The sequence below is a fragment of the Prenolepis imparis genome, unplaced genomic scaffold, assembly GCF_030444845.1.
Source record: "Prenolepis imparis isolate NDT839.2.m4 unplaced genomic scaffold, iyPreImpa1.0 SCAF_27, whole genome shotgun sequence".
Lineage (NCBI taxonomy): Eukaryota > Metazoa > Arthropoda > Insecta > Hymenoptera > Formicidae > Prenolepis > Prenolepis imparis.
This window is the reverse complement of record NW_028141185.1, coordinates 51,982-69,852: the sequence shown is the minus strand read 5'-3', so window position 1 is coordinate 69,852 and position 17,871 is coordinate 51,982.

Genomic DNA, 17,871 nt, shown 5'->3' with positions numbered 1-17,871 from the left:
ATTTTAAGACGAGCCAAAATTTCATCGATTATACATTTTAATAGTACATTGATTACAGAACCATTTGGTACCAAACAGACACCAGCGTACAAATTTTTTAACTTGATATACATAAAATAAAGTTGCGTCGAATGGGGTCAGCGGTAAAAAAGTATGGATTTCTAATATTTTAAGACGAGCCAAAATTTCATCGGTTATACATTTTAATACATTGATTACAGAACCATTTGGTACCAAACAGACACCAGCGTACAAATTTTTTAACTTGATATACATAAAATAAGGTTGCGTCGCATAGGATCAGCGGTAAAAAAGTATCGATTTCTAATATTTTAAGACGAGCCAAAAATTCATCGATTATACATTTTAATAGTACATTGATTACAGAATCTTTTGATACCATGCAGACACCAGCATACAAATTTTTTAACTTGATATACATAAAATAACGTTGCGTCGCATAGGGTCAGCGATAAAAAAGTATCGATTTCTAATATTTTAAGACGAGCCAAAATTTCATCGATTATACATTTTAATAGTACATTGATTACAGAACCATTTGGTACCAAACAGACACCAGCGTACAAATTTTTTAACTTGATATACATAAAATAAAGTTGCGTCGCATAGGGTCAGCGGTAAAAAAGTATGGATTTCCAATATTTTAAGACGAGCCAAAATTTCATCGATTATACATTTTAATAGTACATTGATTACAGAACCATTTGGTACCAAACAGACACCAGCGTACAAATTTTTTAACTTGCTATACATAAAATAAAGTTGCGTCGAATGGGGTCAGCGGTAAAAAAGTATCGATTTCTAATATTTTAAGACGAGCCAAAAATTCATCGATTATACATTTTAATAGTACATTGATTACAAAATCATTTGGTACCAAACAGACACCAGCGTACAAATTTTTTAACTTGATATACATAAAATAAGGTTGCGTCGCATAGGGTCAGCGGTAAAAAAGTATGGATTTCTAATATTTTAAGACGAGCCAAAATTTCATCGATTATACATTTTAATAGTACATTGATTACAGAACCATTTGGTACCAAACAGACACCAGCGTACAAATTTTTTAACTTGATATACATAAAATAAAGTTGCGTCGAATGGGGTCAGCGGTAAAAAAGTATCGATTTCTAATATTTTAAGACGAGCCAAAAATTCATCGATTATACATTTTAATAGTACATTGATTACAGAACCATTTGGTACCAAACAGACACCAGCGTACAAATTTTTTAACTTGATATACATAAAATAAGGTTGCGTCGCATAGGGTCAAAGGTAAAAAAGTATGGATTTCTAATATTTTAAGACGAGCCAAAATTTCATCGATTATACATTTTAATAGTACATTGATTACAGAACCATTTGGTACCAAACAGACACCAGCGTACAAATTTTTTAACTTGATATACATAAAATAAAGTTGCGTCGAATGGGGTCAGCGGTAAAAAAGTATGGATTTCTAATATTTTAAGACGAGCCAAAATTTCATCGATTATACATTTTAATAGTACATTGATTACAGAACCATTTGGTACCAAACAGACACCAGCGTACAAATTTTTTAACTTGATATACATAAAATAAGGTTGCGTCGCATAGGGTCAGCGGTAAAAAAGTATGGATTTCTAATATTTTAAGACGAGCCAAAATTTCATCGATTATACATTTTAATAGTACATTGATTACAGAACCATTTGGTACCAAACAGACACCAGCGTACAAATTTTTTAACTTGATATACATAAAATAAAGTTGCGTCGAATGGGGTCAGCGGTAAAAAAGTATCGATTTCTAATATTTTAAGACGAGCCAAAAATTCATCGATTATACATTTTAATAGTACATTGATTATAGAATCATTTGGTACCAAACAGACACCAGCGTACAAATTTTTTAACTTGATATACATAAAATAAGGTTGCGTCGCATAGGGTCAGCGGTAAAAAAGTATCGATTTCTAATATTTTAAGACGAGCCAAAAATTCATCGATTATACATTTTAATAGTACATTGATTACAGAATCTTTTGATACCATGCAGACACCAGCGTACAAATTTTTTAACTTGATATACATAAAATAAAGTTGCGTCGAATGGGGTCAGCGGTAAAAAAGTATCGATTACAAATATTTAGAGACGAGCCAAAAATTCATCGATTATACATTTTAATAGTACATTGATTACAGAATCATTTGGTACCAAACAGACACCAGCGTACAAATTTTTTAACTTGATATACATAAAATAAGGTTGCGTCGCATAGGGTCAGCGGTAAAAAAGTATCGATTTCTAATATTTTAAGACGAGCCAAAAATTCATCGATTATACATTTTAATAGTACATTGATTACAGAATCATTTGGTACCAAACAAACACCAGCGTACAAATTTTTTAACTTGATATACATAAAATAAGGTTGCGTCGCATAGGGTCAGCGGTAAAAAAGTATGGATTTCTAATATTTTAAGACGAGCCAAAATTTCATCGATTATACATTTTAATAGTACATTGATTACAGAACCATTTGGTACCAAACAGACACCAGCGTACAAATTTTTTAACTTGCTATACATAAAATAAAGTTGCGTCAAATGGGGTCAGCGGTAAAAAAGTATCGCTTTCTAATATTTTAAGACGAGCCAAAAATTCATCGATTATACATTTTAATAGTACATTGATTACAGAACCATTTGGTACCAAACAGACACCAGCGCACAAATTTTTTAACTTGATATACATAAAATAAAGTTGCGTCGCATAGGGTCAGCGGTAAAAAAGTATCTTCTAATATTTCTAATATTTTAAGACGAGCCAAAAATTCATCGATTATACATTTTAATAGTACATTGATTACAGAATCATTTGGTACCAAACAGACACCAGCGTACAAATTTTTTAACTTGATATACATAAAATAAGGTTGCGTCGCATAGGGTCAGCGGTAAAAAAGTATCGATTTCTAATATTTTAAGACGAGCCAAAAATTCATCGATTATACATTTTAATAGTACATTGATTACAGAATCTTTTGATACCATGCAGACACCAGCGTACAAATTTTTTAACTTGATATACATAAAATAAAGTTGCGTCGAATGGGGTCAGCGGTAAAAAAGTATTGATTACAAATATTTAAAGACGAGCCAAAAATTCATCGATTATACATTTTAATAGTACATTGATTACAGAATCATTTGGTACCAAACAGACACCAGCGTACAAATTTTTTAACTTGATATACATAAAATAAGGTTGCGTCGCATAGGGTCAGCGGTAAAAAAGTATGGATTTCTAATATTTTAAGACGAGCCAAAATTTCATCGATTATACATTTTAATAGTACATTGATTACAGAACCATTTGGTACCAAACAGACACCAGCGTACAAATTTTTTAACTTGATATACATAAAATAAAGTTGCGTCGAATGGGGTCAGCGGTAAAAAAGTATCGATTTCTAATATTTTAAGACGAGCCAAAAATTCATCGATTATACATTTTAATAGTACATTGATTACAGAATCATTTGGTACCAAACAGACACCAGCGTACAAATTTTTTAACTTGATATACATAAAATAAGGTTGCGTCGCATAGGGTCAGCGGTAAAAAAGTATCGATTTCTAATATTTTAAGACGAGCCAAAAATTCATCGATTATACATTTTAATAGTACATTGATTACAGAATCTTTTGGTACCAAGCAGACAACAGCATACAAACTTTTTCATTTGCTATACATAAATTAAGGATGCGTCGCATAGGGTCAGCGGTAAAAAAGTATCGATTTCTAATATTTTAAGACGAGCCAAAAATTCATCGATTATACATTTTAATAGTACATTGATTACAGAACCATTTGGTACCAAACAGACATCAGCGTACAAATTTTTTAACTTGATATACATAAAATAAAGTTGCGTCGAATGGGGTCAGCGGTAAAAAAGTATCGATTTCTAATATTTTAAGACGAGCCAAAAATTCATCGATTATACATTTTAATAGTACATTGATTACAGAATCATTTGGTACCAAACAGACACCAGCGTACAAATTATTTAACTTGATATACATAAAATAAGGTTGCGTCGCATAGGGTCAGCGGTAAAAAAGTATCGATTTCTAATATTTTAAGACGAGCCAAAAATTCATCGATTATACATTTTAATAGTACATTGATTACAGAATCTTTTGATACCATGCAGACACCAGCGTACAAATTTTTTAACTTGATATACATAAAATAAAGTTGCGTCGAATGGGGTCAGCGGTAAAAAAGTATCGCTTTCTAATATTTTAAGACGAGCCAAAAATTCATCGATTATACATTTTAATAGTACATTGATTACAGAATCATTTGGTACCAAACAGACACCAGCGTACAAATTTTTTAACTTGATATACATAAAATAAAGTTGCGTCGCATAGGGTCAGCGGTAAAAAAGTATCGATTTCAAATATTTAAAGACGAGCCAAAAATTCATCGATTATACATTTTAATAGTACATTGATTACAGAATCATTTGGTACCAAACAGACACCAGCGTACAAATTTTTTAACTTGATATACATAAAATAAGGTTGCGTCGCATAGGGTCAGCGGTAAAAAAGTATCGATTTCTAATATTTTAAGACGAGCCAAAAATTCATCGATTATACATTTTAATAGTACATTGATTACAGAATCATTTGGTACCAAACAAACACCAGCGTACAAATTTTTTAACTTGATATACATAAAATAAGGTTGCGTCGCATAGGGTCAGCGGTAAAAAAGTATGGATTTCTAATATTTTAAGACGAGCCAAAATTTCATCGATTATACATTTTAATAGTACATTGATTACAGAACCATTTGGTACCAAACAGACACCAGCGTACAAATTTTTTAACTTGCTATACATAAAATAAAGTTGCGTCGAATGGAGTCAGCGGTAAAAAAGTATCGATTTCTAATATTTTAAGACTAGCCAAAAATTCATCGATTATACATTTTAATAGTACATTGATTACAGAACCATTTGGTACCAAACAGACACCAGCGTACAAATTTTTTAACTTGATATACATAAAATAAGGTTGCGTCGCATAGGGTCAAAGGTAAAAAAGTATGGATTTCTAATATTTTAAGACGAGCCAAAATTTCATCGATTATACATTTTAATAGTACATTGATTACAGAACCATTTGGTACCAAACAGACACCAGCGTACAAATTTTTTAACTTGATATACATAAAATAAAGTTGCGTCGAATGGGGTCAGCGGTAAAAAAGTATGGATTTCTAATATTTTAAGACGAGCCAAAATTTCATCGATTATACATTTTAATAGTACATTGATTACAGAACCATTTGGTACCAAACAGACACCAGCGTACAAATTTTTTAACTTGATATACATAAAATAAGGTTGCGTCGCATAGGGTCAGCGGTAAAAAAGTATGGATTTCTAATATTTTAAGACGAGCCAAAATTTCATCGATTATACATTTTAATAGTACATTGATTACAGAACCATTTGGTACCAAACAGACACCAGCGTACAAATTTTTTAACTTGATATACATAAAATAAAGTTGCGTCGAATGGGGTCAGCGGTAAAAAAGTATCGATTTCTAATATTTTAAGACGAGCCAAAAATTCATCGATTATACATTTTAATAGTACATTGATTACAGAATCATTTGGTACCAAACAGACACCAGCGTACAAATTTTTTAACTTGATATACATAAAATAAGGTTGCGTCGCATAGGGTCAGCGGTAAAAAAGTATCGATTTCTAATATTTTAAGACGAGCCAAAAATTCATCGATTATACATTTTAATAGTACATTGATTACAGAATCTTTTGATACCATGCAGACACCAGCGTACAAATTTTTTAACTTGATATACATAAAATAAAGTTGCGTCGAATGGGGTCAGCGGTAAAAAAGTATCGATTACAAATATTTAGAGACGAGCCAAAAATTCATCGATTATACATTTTAATAGTACATTGATTACAGAATCATTTGGTACCAAACAGACACCAGCGTACAAATTTTTTAACTTGATATACATAAAATAAGGTTGCGTCGCATAGGGTCAGCGGTAAAAAAGTATCGATTTCTAATATTTTAAGACGAGCCAAAAATTCATCGATTATACATTTTAATAGTACATTGATTACAGAATCATTTGGTACCAAACAAACACCAGCGTACAAATTTTTTAACTTGATATACATAAAATAAGGTTGCGTCGCATAGGGTCAGCGGTAAAAAAGTATGGATTTCTAATATTTTAAGACGAGCCAAAATTTCATCGATTATACATTTTAATAGTACATTGATTACAGAACCATTTGGTACCAAACAGACACCAGCGTACAAATTTTTTAACTTGCTATACATAAAATAAAGTTGCGTCAAATGGGGTCAGCGGTAAAAAAGTATCGCTTTCTAATATTTTAAGACGAGCCAAAAATTCATCGATTATACATTTTAATAGTACATTGATTACAGAACCATTTGGTACCAAACAGACACCAGCGCACAAATTTTTTAACTTGATATACATAAAATAAAGTTGCGTCGCATAGGGTCAGCGGTAAAAAAGTATCGATTTCTAATATTTTAAGACGAGCCAAAAATTCATCGATTATACATTTTAATAGTACATTGATTACAGAATCATTTGGTACCAAACAGACACCAGCGTACAAATTTTTTAACTTGATATACATAAAATAAGGTTGCGTCGCATAGGGTCAGCGGTAAAAAAGTATCGATTTCTAATATTTTAAGACGAGCCAAAAATTCATCGATTATACATTTTAATAGTACATTGATTACAGAATCTTTTGATACCATGCAGACACCAGCGTACAAATTTTTTAACTTGATATACATAAAATAAAGTTGCGTCGAATGGGGTCAGCGGTAAAAAAGTATTGATTACAAATATTTAAAGACGAGCCAAAAATTCATCGATTATACATTTTAATAGTACATTGATTACAGAATCATTTGGTACCAAACAGACACCAGCGTACAAATTTTTTAACTTGATATACATAAAATAAGGTTGCGTCGCATAGGGTCAGCGGTAAAAAAGTATGGATTTCTAATATTTTAAGACGAGCCAAAATTTCATCGATTATACATTTTAATAGTACATTGATTACAGAACCATTTGGTACCAAACAGACACCAGCGTACAAATTTTTTAACTTGATATACATAAAATAAAGTTGCGTCGAATGGGGTCAGCGGTAAAAAAGTATCGATTTCTAATATTTTAAGACGAGCCAAAAATTCATCGATTATACATTTTAATAGTACATTGATTACAGAATCTTTTGGTACCAAGCAGACAACAGCATACAAACTTTTTCATTTGCTATACATAAATTAAGGATGCGTCGCATAGGGTCAGCGGTAAAAAAGTATCGATTTCTAATATTTTAAGACGAGCCAAAAATTCATCGATTATACATTTTAATAGTACATTGATTACAGAACCATTTGGTACCAAACAGACATCAGCGTACAAATTTTTTAACTTGATATACATAAAATAAAGTTGCGTCGAATGGGGTCAGCGGTAAAAAAGTATCGATTTCTAATATTTTAAGACGAGCCAAAAATTCATCGATTATACATTTTAATAGTACATTGATTACAGAATCATTTGGTACCAAACAGACACCAGCGTACAAATTATTTAACTTGATATACATAAAATAAGGTTGCGTCGCATAGGGTCAGCGGTAAAAAAGTATCGATTTCTAATATTTTAAGACGAGCCAAAAATTCATCGATTATACATTTTAATAGTACATTGATTACAGAATCTTTTGATACCATGCAGACACCAGCGTACAAATTTTTTAACTTGATATACATAAAATAAAGTTGCGTCGAATGGGGTCAGCGGTAAAAAAGTATCGCTTTCTAATATTTTAAGACGAGCCAAAAATTCATCGATTATACATTTTAATAGTACATTGATTACAGAATCATTTGGTACCAAACAGACACCAGCGTACAAATTTTTTAACTTGATATACATAAAATAAAGTTGCGTCGCATAGGGTCAGCGGTAAAAAAGTATCGATTTCAAATATTTAAAGACGAGCCAAAAATTCATCGATTATACATTTTAATAGTACATTGATTACAGAATCATTTGGTACCAAACAGACACCAGCGTACAAATTTTTTAACTTGATATACATAAAATAAGGTTGCGTCGCATAGGGTCAGCGGTAAAAAAGTATCGATTTCTAATATTTTAAGACGAGCCAAAAATTCATCGATTATACATTTTAATAGTACATTGATTACAGAATCATTTGGTACCAAACAAACACCAGCGTACAAATTTTTTAACTTGATATACATAAAATAAGGTTGCGTCGCATAGGGTCAGCGGTAAAAAAGTATGGATTTCTAATATTTTAAGACGAGCCAAAATTTCATCGATTATACATTTTAATAGTACATTGATTACAGAACCATTTGGTACCAAACAGACACCAGCGTACAAATTTTTTAACTTGCTATACATAAAATAAAGTTGCGTCAAATGGGGTCAGCGGTAAAAAAGTATCGCTTTCTAATATTTTAAGACGAGCCAAAAATTCATCGATTATACATTTTAATAGTACATTGATTACAGAATCATTTGGTACCAAACAGACACCAGCGTACAAATTTTTTAACTTGATATACATAAAATAAAGTTGCGTCGCATAGGGTCAGCGGTAAAAAAGTATGGATTTCTAATATTTTAAGACGAGCCAAAATTTCATCGATTATACATTTTAATAGTACATTGATTACAGAACCATTTGGTACCAAACAGACACCAGCGCACAAATTTTTTAACTTGATATACATAAAATAAAGTTGCGTCGAATGGGGTCAGCGGTAAAAAAGTATCGATTTCTAATATTTTAAGACGAGCCAAAAATTCATCGATTATACATTTTAATAGTACATTGATTACAGAATCATTTGGTACCAAACAGACACCAGCGTACAAATTTTTTAACTTGATATACATAAAATAAGGTTGCGTCGCATAGGGTCAGCGGTAAAAAAGTATCGATTTCTAATATTTTAAGACGAGCCAAAAATTCATCGATTATACATTTTAATAGTACATTGATTACAGAATCTTTTGATACCATGCAGACACCAGCGTACAAATTTTTTAACTTGATATACATAAAATAAAGTTGCGTCGAATGGGGTCAGCGGTAAAAAAGTATTGATTACAAATATTTAAAGACGAGCCAAAAATTCATCGATTATACATTTTAATAGTACATTGATTACAGAATCATTTGGTACCAAACAGACACCAGCGTACAAATTTTTTAACTTGATATACATAAAATAAGGTTGCGTCGCATAGGGTCAGCGGTAAAAAAGTATGGATTTCTAATATTTTAAGACGAGCCAAAATTTCATCGATTATACATTTTAATAGTACATTGATTACAGAACCATTTGGTACCAAACAGACACCAGCGTACAAATTTTTTAACTTGATATACATAAAATAAAGTTGCGTCGAATGGGGTCAGCGGTAAAAAAGTATCGATTTCTAATATTTTAAGACGAGCCAAAAATTCATCGATTATACATTTTAATAGTACATTGATTACAGAACCATTTGGTACCAAACAGACACCAGCGTACAAATTTTTTAACTTGATATACATAAAATAAAGTTGCGTCGAATGGGGTCAGCGGTAAAAAAGTATCGATTTCTAATATTTTAAGACGAGCCAAAAATTCATCGATTATACATTTTAATAGTACATTGATTACAGAATCTTTTGGTACCAAGCAGACAACAGCATACAAACTTTTTCATTTGCTATACATAAATTAAGGATGCGTCGCATAGGGTCAGCGGTAAAAAAGTATCGATTTCTAATATTTTAAGACGAGCCAAAAATTCATCGATTATACATTTTAATAGTACATTGATTACAGAACCATTTGGTACCAAACAGACATCAGCGTACAAATTTTTTAACTTGATATACATAAAATAAAGTTGCGTCGAATGGGGTCAGCGGTAAAAAAGTATCGATTTCTAATATTTTAAGACGAGCCAAAAATTCATCGATTATACATTTTAATAGTACATTGATTACAGAATCATTTGGTACCAAACAGACACCAGCGTACAAATTATTTAACTTGATATACATAAAATAAGGTTGCGTCGCATAGGGTCAGCGGTAAAAAAGTATCGATTTCTAATATTTTAAGACGAGCCAAAAATTCATCGATTATACATTTTAATAGTACATTGATTACAGAATCTTTTGATACCATGCAGACACCAGCGTACAAATTTTTTAACTTGATATACATAAAATAAAGTTGCGTCGAATGGGGTCAGCGGTAAAAAAGTATCGCTTTCTAATATTTTAAGACGAGCCAAAAATTCATCGATTATACATTTTAATAGTACATTGATTACAGAATCATTTGGTACCAAACAGACACCAGCGTACAAATTTTTTAACTTGATATACATAAAATAAAGTTGCGTCGCATAGGGTCAGCGGTAAAAAAGTATCGATTTCAAATATTTAAAGACGAGCCAAAAATTCATCGATTATACATTTTAATAGTACATTGATTACAGAATCATTTGGTACCAAACAGACACCAGCGTACAAATTTTTTAACTTGATATACATAAAATAAGGTTGCGTCGCATAGGGTCAGCGGTAAAAAAGTATCGATTTCTAATATTTTAAGACGAGCCAAAAATTCATCGATTATACATTTTAATAGTACATTGATTACAGAATCATTTGGTACCAAACAAACACCAGCGTACAAATTTTTTAACTTGATATACATAAAATAAGGTTGCGTCGCATAGGGTCAGCGGTAAAAAAGTATGGATTTCTAATATTTTAAGACGAGCCAAAATTTCATCGATTATACATTTTAATAGTACATTGATTACAGAACCATTTGGTACCAAACAGACACCAGCGTACAAATTTTTTAACTTGCTATACATAAAATAAAGTTGCGTCAAATGGGGTCAGCGGTAAAAAAGTATCGCTTTCTAATATTTTAAGACGAGCCAAAAATTCATCGATTATACATTTTAATAGTACATTGATTACAGAATCATTTGGTACCAAACAGACACCAGCGTACAAATTTTTTAACTTGATATACATAAAATAAAGTTGCGTCGCATAGGTTCAGCGGTAAAAAAGTATGGATTTCTAATATTTTAAGACGAGCCAAAATTTCATCGATTATACATTTTAATAGTACATTGATTACAGAACCATTTGGTACCAAACAGACACCAGCGCACAAATTTTTTAACTTGATATACATAAAATAAAGTTGCGTCGAATGGGGTCAGCGGTAAAAAAGTATCGATTTCTAATATTTTAAGACGAGCCAAAAATTCATCGATTATACATTTTAATAGTACATTGATTACAGAATCATTTGGTACCAAACAGACACCAGCGTACAAATTTTTTAACTTGATATACATAAAATAAGGTTGCGTCGCATAGGGTCAGCGGTAAAAAAGTATCGATTTCTAATATTTTAAGACGAGCCAAAAATTCATCGATTATACATTTTAATAGTACATTGATTACAGAATCTTTTGATACCATGCAGACACCAGCGTACAAATTTTTTAACTTGATATACATAAAATAAAGTTGCGTCGAATGGGGTCAGCGGTAAAAAAGTATTGATTACAAATATTTAAAGACGAGCCAAAAATTCATCGATTATACATTTTAATAGTACATTGATTACAGAATCATTTGGTACCAAACAGACACCAGCGTACAAATTTTTTAACTTGATATACATAAAATAAGGTTGCGTCGCATAGGGTCAGCGGTAAAAAAGTATGGATTTCTAATATTTTAAGACGAGCCAAAATTTCATCGATTATACATTTTAATAGTACATTGATTACAGAACCATTTGGTACCAAACAGACACCAGCGTACAAATTTTTTAACTTGATATACATAAAATAAAGTTGCGTCGAATGGGGTCAGCGGTAAAAAAGTATCGATTTCTAATATTTTAAGACGAGCCAAAAATTCATCGATTATACATTTTAATAGTACATTGATTACAGAATCATTTGGTACCAAACAGACACCAGCGTACAAATTTTTTAACTTGATATACATAAAATAAGGTTGCGTCGCATAGGGTCAGCGATAAAAAAGTATCGATTTCTAATATTTTAAGACGAGCCAAAAATTCATCGATTATACATTTTAATAGTACATTGATTACAGAATCTTTTGGTACCAAGCAGACAACAGCATACAAACTTTTTCATTTGCTATACATAAATTAAGGATGCGTCGCATAGGGTCAGCGGTAAAAAAGTATCGATTTCTAATATTTTAAGACGAGCCAAAAATTCATCGATTATACATTTTAATAGTACATTGATTACAGAATCATTTGGTACCAAACAGACACCAGCGTACAAATTATTTAACTTGATATACATAAAATAAGGTTGCGTCGCATAGGGTCAGCGGTAAAAAAGTATCGATTTCTAATATTTTAAGACGAGCCAAAAATTCATCGATTATACATTTTAATAGTACATTGATTACAGAATCTTTTGATACCATGCAGACACCAGCGTACAAATTTTTTAACTTGATATACATAAAATAAAGTTGCGTCGAATGGGGTCAGCGGTAAAAAAGTATCGATTTCAAATATTTAAAGACGAGCCAAAAATTCATCGATTATACATTTTAATAGTACATTGATTACAGAATCTTTTGATAGCATGCAGACACCAGCGTACAAATTTTTTAACTTGATATACATAAAATAAGGTTGCGTCGCATAGAGTCAGCGGTAAAAAAGTATCGATTTCTAATATTTTAAGACGAGCCAAAATTTCATCGATTATACATTTTAATAGTACATTGATTACAGTACCATTTGGTACCAAACAGACACCAGCGTACAAATTTTTTAACTTGATATACATAAAATAAAGTTGCGTCGAATGGGGTCAGCGGTAAAAAAGTATCGATTTCTAATATTTTAAGACGAGCCAAAAATTCATCGATTATACATTTTAATAGTACATTGATTACAGAATCATTTGGTACCAAACAGACACCAGCGTACAAATTTTTTAACTTGATATACATAAAATAAGGTTGCGTCGCATAGGGTCAGCGGTAAAAAAGTATGGATTTCTAATATTTTAAGACGAGCCAAAAATTCATCGATTATACATTTTAATAGTACATTGATTACAGAACCATTTGGTACCAAACAGACACCAGCGTACAAATTTTTTAACTTGATATACATAAAATAAGGTTGCGTCGCATAGGGTCAGCGGTAAAAAAGTATGGATTTCTAATATTTTAAGACGAGCCAAAAATTCATCGATTATACATTTTAATAGTACATTGATTACAGAACCATTTGGTACCAAACAGACACCAGCGTACAAATTTTTTAACTTGATATACATAAAATAAGGTTGCGTCGCATGGGGTCAGCGGTAAAAAAGTATCGATTTCTAATATTTAAAGACGAGCCAAAAATTCATCCATTATACATTTTAATAGTACATTGATTACAGAATCTTTTGGTACCAAGCAGACAACAGCGTACAAACTTTTTCATTTGCTATACATAAATTAAGGATGCGTCGCATAGGGTCAGCGGTAAAAAAGTATCGATTTCTAATATTTTAAGACGAGCCAAAAATTCATCGATTATACATTTTAATAGTACATTTTAATAATGAATCATAAATAAATATATTTTTTGTATCGTAATAACTACACACCCAATGTCCATCTGATGGACCTGATGAACTATGTAATATTTGTATATGCTTTTTATCAATTGGCATAGGCTGAATAGTATCAGGAAGTTGTAATCGTCATGTTTCGACACGTCTATAATCTGAACAATTTTGCAATAAATTGTCAAAATATTCCATATGTATATCGGTTAACCATTCACCTCGAATGATTATATCTTTATCCTTAGGTGATAGAATTCTATGCTTTTTTGTCTTTACAGACATTATTTATATATATTCGATAAAAATATAATAATTACAAAGATACCATTTTTTTGTAAATATGTAATAATTTATCGGCGCACAGCAGCCACTTTTTGTAGGCGCACAGCAGCCTTGTATGGGCGCACAGAAGAAATGAAGGGGGAACCTCTTCAAGGAAGTAGCGGCAGTCAAGAGCCGCAGGCCCTCAGAGGCCCAAAAGAAGGAGATCCGAACGACGAGACTCGGACCATATACACCGAGTTGATCACCAGCGGGGAGGAGAATGACGTCGAGGTCCCCGAGATCCCTGAAAAGAGGGATCGTGGAAGACCGGAAACACTTCTTCCGGAGGACTCCGGAAAAAGAAGGAAAAGGAGAAGAAGATGCAGGCAGAGGCGGTAGCGAGAAAGGAGAGAGACATACTCGAATCTTTAGAGAAACCGGACACGACTAAGTCGTATAAAGAGTTCCTCGAAGAAATTCGAGACAAGGAGGCAGAATATAGGCATAGGCCTACATCAGACCTGGAAGCGTTAGCGGCCGAACAGGCCACAACGCTATACAAGATAGCCGTGAAGAGTGGCCAAATAAAGGGCACTCTAACAAAAGGGACGAAAGACGCAGCCACGAGTATATGCGCGGCAGCAACCGCTCTGGCCATCAGGGCCCAAAACCCGATAGATACACCAATCGACCAGCAATTGGACGAGGGCCCAGATGGACAAAATAAGGCACGAGAACAGGAACTTCTTCTAAACAAGATTCTTCTAAACAAGTTCAAGAACACAGAGAAGAAGAAGAAGGTTCCTGCAACGGGAGATGGAGAGGACTTCTGGGATAGAAATTCCGGGACTTCGCAACCATCCCTAGACGAAGAAATCCTGGAACAAACACAGGAAATACCTCTATCGCAGAGGCCGAGGAGGGAGATAAGAAGGACGAGGAGAGAACAGGAGGGATGCGAGGAAGCCCCACTTCCCCGTCGGAAGACGGCGGGCCTCCAGGCATCGGGAGGAACCCGGAATCTCACTTCCACAATTAAGTGGGGAGACCTCGAGCCCCTCAAGGAGGGAGGAAGAAGAAGAGGATGTAATGATGGAGGAGGACAGCGAACCCATGGCCACGTGGAACCCCTCACCGATGAATCTTGTCGCAAACAGCCGACAAGTCAATGGGCGGGGAAATGGAGCATCAGGAGCGCTTCATGGCCATGCTGGAAGACGTGATGGAACGCCTACTCGACAAGAGACTAGGCGTCCCAACTAACAACCATGACGCATGGAAGAAGGACAAACTGAGAGGCATTGACACCTCTCAGATAATTAGACCGGCCCCCCTGACGAAGACCAGGGGAGGGGACAAAGGAAAGGATAAGGAGGAAAAGAAGGGGAAACCAACGACTGCGACCACGCTCAATCCCCCTGCCAATCCGGGGAAGAGCAGGGTCGCAAAACCCCCCAACGAGGAAGAACGAGAAGGAAACTGCAGCAAGGCAACAACCAAAGGCCATGAAGGAAGGACAGAAACCGCAAAACGCCAGGCTGCAACAACAACAGCAGCAACAACAACAACAGCAGCAACAACAACAAACGGCAAAAGCGGCACAACAGAAAGGAAAGGAAGACAAAAATACATGGGCTACAGTAGTTAGTCGCAAAACAGCCCAAAAGGCAAAAAAAGCGACACAAACTACTGCCCAAGGACAGACAACGATGGAGGAGAAGAGGAAGGGACAACCGACCAAACCCAAAATCGAGACAAAGGCCAGGAGGGAACCAAAAACGGCGGCAGTAACCGTTACGTGCCCTCCTGGCAAGTATGAGGAGACTATGCGAGAGGCAAGAACAAGAATAAGCCTTGGTTCCCTCGGCATCACAGAGGGAGTCAAAATAAGGAGAGCAATAACCGGGGCCCTCATAATTGAGGTCCCCGGCAAGAATGGTAATGCGCTGGCTGATAAGCTGGCACTAAACCTTAGAAAGGTGTTCGCGGGAAAGGACAGCGTCAGGGTGGATAGACCCACCAAAATGGCGGAGATCCGGCTAAGAGGACTCGAGGAATCGATCACTCCTCCGGAAATAGCCACATCGATATCACTAGCCGGGGGATGTGAAAAGGAAGAGGTCAAGGTTGGGGACATACGAATGTCCCCAAATGGCATGGGAACGGCATGAGCCAGATGCCTCCTAACCGCGGCGAACAAAATTGCGACTGCGGAAAGAATAAGGATAGGGTGGGCGATAGTTGGGGTACAGCTGCTTGAAAACAGGCCCCTCCAGTGCTATAAATGCCTGGAGGGAGGCCACGTCAGGCAGCGGTGCCCCAACAAAGAAAACCGCAGCGGGCAGTGCTTTAGGTGCGGCAAGGGACATGAAGCGAGGTCCTGTCGGGAGAAAGAAGAATATCCAATATGTAAGGACAAAAATCTCCCAGCAGGACACCGCTCTGGAGGAAAATCATGCCCGTCAGTGAGAAAGGGCACAAGAGGGCTGGCTCTTACTACATTAAGTAGAAGCCAGCCCATTACACAAGAAGGGCGAGAGGAGGAGAGGAGACCCACAACTTCTTCTTCTTCCACTAGGGCTTCGACGCCCCTCCCGAACGCCGAAAGGAGGAAAGCGAAGGAGGAGGAAAACACCCCTCAAGCAATGAGAGGCGGAAAGAGGAAGAGGCTAAGAGAAAATTTGGAGGAAAAGGACTCCGCTTCTGAAATGGAAGCGCAGGGCGGACAGGACACCGGCTCCGAGGAAGATGACCTGTAGAGTAATACACCTATGTGAACTTGGCACCCGACTTTAAGAAAATGGATTTTTTTAAAAAGCATTCGATTACGCTTCGTTTGTACCGTCTTTGATTTCGTTTGTATCCCAAAGGGATGCAAGTTATTAAGGGTTGAAAAATCGCCAGCATCCCACTTTAAGATAACGTAATTTTTTGATGCAGTTCGATTCAGCATCGTTTGTACCCGTTTGTACCGCCTCTCGTTTCGTTTGTACCCTCACGGAGGTGGAAATACCAAATTTTTTAAATAGGTATAAGAGCTAACTTTTTTATTTTGAGAGATATTTTAATTCTGTAAACGGGTGCTGTTTCGTAATCGTTTCTACCCATTTGTACCGCTTTTCGTTTCGTTTGTACCCCTACGGGGGTGAAAGTACCGCATTTTTAAAATAGGGGTAAGAGCTAACTTTGTTATTTTCAAAGATATTCGAAATCTGAAAGCGCGTGCTGTAATCGTTTGTACCCGTTTGTACCGCTTTTCGTTTCGTTTGTACCCCTAGTACTGGGGTGAAAGTACCGGATTCTAAATGTAGGGGTAAGAGATAACTTTTTTATTTTTAAAGATATTTGAATTGTGAAGCGGATGTTGCATTCTAATCGTTTGTATATTTAATTGCGGAATCTTTTATATAAAATCTACGGTATAGATGTAAAAAAAATAAGTTGCAGGTTTGATATAAAATTAAATTAAAATTAAACTGAAATAAAATTCTCAATCTGAACTCAAACTAAAATTGAACTAAAAAATTAAACTGAAATAAAATTCTCAAACTAAAATTAAACTAAATTTAAACTTAAATTAAAATTCTCAAACTAAACTCAAACTAAAATTAAACTTTAATTAAACTCAAAATAAAATTGAACATAAAATGAATATTCTTTGATTGAAAATTTATGTCTCATTGATTAATCATTTTTTATTTCAGCGTAACTAAATAACAAAAACTAAAATGTAAATGCTTTGGTATAGTAAAATAAAAACGTG